The sequence below is a fragment of the Otolemur garnettii genome, unplaced genomic scaffold (assembly GCF_000181295.1).
Source record: "Otolemur garnettii isolate 467f Iridium unplaced genomic scaffold, OtoGar3 scaffold00007, whole genome shotgun sequence".
Taxonomy (NCBI): Eukaryota; Metazoa; Chordata; class Mammalia; order Primates; family Galagidae; genus Otolemur; species Otolemur garnettii.
Window position 1 is genome coordinate 7,229,388 of NW_003852402.1, and position 3,035 is coordinate 7,232,422.

Sequence of the window (3,035 nt, forward strand, 5' to 3'; positions counted from 1 at the left end):
GCTCAAGCCCAAGAGTTGGAGGTTGCCATGAGCTGTGACACCACAGCACTTTACCAAGGGCAACAAAGTGAGACTCTGTCTCAAAAAAAAAAAAAAAAAAAAAGAATGTTTGTTGAACAAAAGCCTCTGTTGTCACCCTTCAGAGCTTTTCATATACACAGTACTTTTTTATGGGGAGTCAGCCATCTATCCATCAGTTCACAAACATTTAGTGCGAGAGTGCTGATGCCTATGGGCACAAAGATGATTAAGATGCTGGTCTTTAAAGAACTCCTCCTTTTGTGTAGTGCCATCTTAGTGGTTGTGAAGTGATATCTCACTATAATTTTAACTTAAATTTCATTGTCTGAAATATGACCATATTATATCTTCTTTGGAGAAATGTCTTTTCAAATCTGTTCAGGCTCCTATGTGTTATTTTAGCACTTTGGAGGCTGACTTGGGAGATCTCTTGGGCTGGACAGCCTGGACAACATGGCGAGACTGTGTTGCTATTAAAAGAATACAAAAAATAGGTGGGTGTGGTGGTGCTAGTCACCATCTCAGTCATATTTTTACTTTGTTGAATGTGACATTTGTTTATTTATTTTATTTACTTATTTATTTTTTGAGGCAGAGACTCACTTTGTCACCGTTGGTAAAGTGCCATGGCATCATAGCTCACAGCAATCTCAAACTCTTGGATTCAAGTGATCCTCTTGCCTAAGCCTCCCAAGTAGCTGGGACTATAGGTGCCTTCCACAATAGCAGGCTGTTTAGTGACAAGGTCTCGAATGCCTGAGTTCAAGTGATTCACCTGCCTTGGCCTTCCAGAGTGCTAGGATTACAGGCATGAGCCACTGTGCCCATCCTGAGCATGACCTTTAATGCACAAAATTTCTTTCCTTTTTTTTTTAACTCTTTATTTTTGTAGTTTATTACCTAAGGGGCAGCCCTTCCATTCTCACTTGGTTCTGAGGTAATGGTGAGAACACAAAATTTCTTAATTTTGATGAAGTCCAATGTATTTTTCCTGTGGTTGCTTGTGCTTTAGGTGTTATGTCTGAGAAATTATTGCCTAACTCAACACCATCAAGATTTATATGTCTGTACCTATGTTTTCTTCTGTGATTTTTATATTTATCTCTTACATTTAGGCCTATGATCCATTTTGAACTAATTTTTGTGTTTGATGGGACACAAGGTTCCAACAAGGTTCCAACAAGGTTCCAAGGCTTGAATGTGGATATGAAGTTGTCTCAGCAATATATATTGAAGAAAAGACTATTATCTCTCTCCCTTGGCAAACTTGTCAATAATCATTTGACCATAAATGGGTTTATTTCTGGACCACCAGCTCTATTCCATGGATCTAAATATCTGTCCTTATGCCAGTATTGGAGTCGTAACTACTGTAGCCTCATAAAGTTTTAAAGCCAGGAAATATGAGTCTTTCAAATTTGTCCTTTTTTTTGAGACAGAGCCTAAAGCTGTCACCCTGAGTAGAGTGCTATGGCATCACAGCTCACAGCAACCTCTAACTCCTGGGCTCAAGCGATTCTCCTGCCTCCACCTCCCAAGTAGCTGGGACTACAGGCGCCCGCCACAATGCCCGGCTATTTTTTGGTTGCAGCCATCATTGTTGTTTGGCGGGCCCAGGCTGGATTCAAACTTGCCAGCTCAAGTGTATGTGGCTGGCACCTTAGCTTCTTGAGCCGCAGGTGCCGAGCCTCAAATTTGTCCTTTTTTTCAAGATTGTTTTAGCATACACACTTTTACTAAAAAATAAAAAGCCAGCAGATGTTTTGATAGGGAGTGCATTGAATCAATGAATCAATTCAGGAGTATTGTTTTGTTAACAATGTTAGGTTTGGCCAGACACAGTGACTCATGCCTGTAATCCTAGTACTCTGGGAGGCTGAGGCAGGTGGATCACTTGAGTTCAGGAGTTCAAGACCAGCCTGAGCAAGATTGAGACCCCATCTCTACTAAAAATTGAAAAACCCGCCGGGTGTTATGGCGGATACCTGTAGTCCCAGTTACTTGAGAGGCTGAGGCAGGAGGATGGATCACTCGAGCCCAGGAGTTTGAGGTTGCTGTAAGCTATGATGCTATGGCACTCCACCCAAGGTGACAGAGTGATTCAAAACAAAACAAAACATTAGGTTTGCCAATCCATGAACTCGAATGTCTTTTAAGTCTTTTTTTTTTTTTTTTGAGATAAGAGTCTCACTATGTCGCTCTCAGTACAGTGCTACTATGTCACCCTCGGTAGAGTGCTGTGGTGTCACAGCACACAGCAACCTCAAACTCTTGGGCTTAAGTGATTCTCTTTGTTTTAGCTTCCCAAGTAGCTGGGACTACAGGCGCCCCCCACAACACCCGGCTAGTTTTTTTGTTGCAGTTGTCCTTGTTGTTTAGGTGGCCCGGGCTGGGTTCAAACCAGCCTTGGTGTATGTGGCTGGCACCTACCCACTGAGCTATGGGCACCACTCTTTATTTAGGTCTTTATTTTTATTATTTTTTGCAGTTTTTGCCACCCCTGGTATGTGGGGCTGGCGCCCCACTCCTTGAGCCACAGGAGCTGCCTTTTTTATTTTTTGAGACAGAGTTTCAAGCTGTCACCCTGGGTAGTGTGCTGTGGCATCACAGCTCACAGCAACCTCCAGTTCCTGGGCTGAGGCAAGTCTCTTGCTTCAGCCTCCCAAGTAGCTGGAACTCTAGGCACCTGCCACAATGCCCAGCTATTTTTTGGTTGTAGTTGTCGTTGTTTGGTAGGCCTGGGCTGGATTTGAACCCTCCAGCTCTGGCATATATGGCTGGCGCTCTGGCCACTGACTTACAGGTGCCAAGCCCATTTAGGTCTTTAATCTCAACATCTTGAGGTTTTCAGTTCACCAAGGCCTTTTATATTTCTTTTTCTTTTTCTTTTTCTTTTTTTGAGACAGAGCCTCAAGCTATCCCCTTGGGTAGAGTGCTGTGGCATCACAGCTCACAGCAACCTCCAGCTCCTGGGCTCAAGCAAGTCTCCTGCCTCTGCCTCCCAAGTGGCTGGG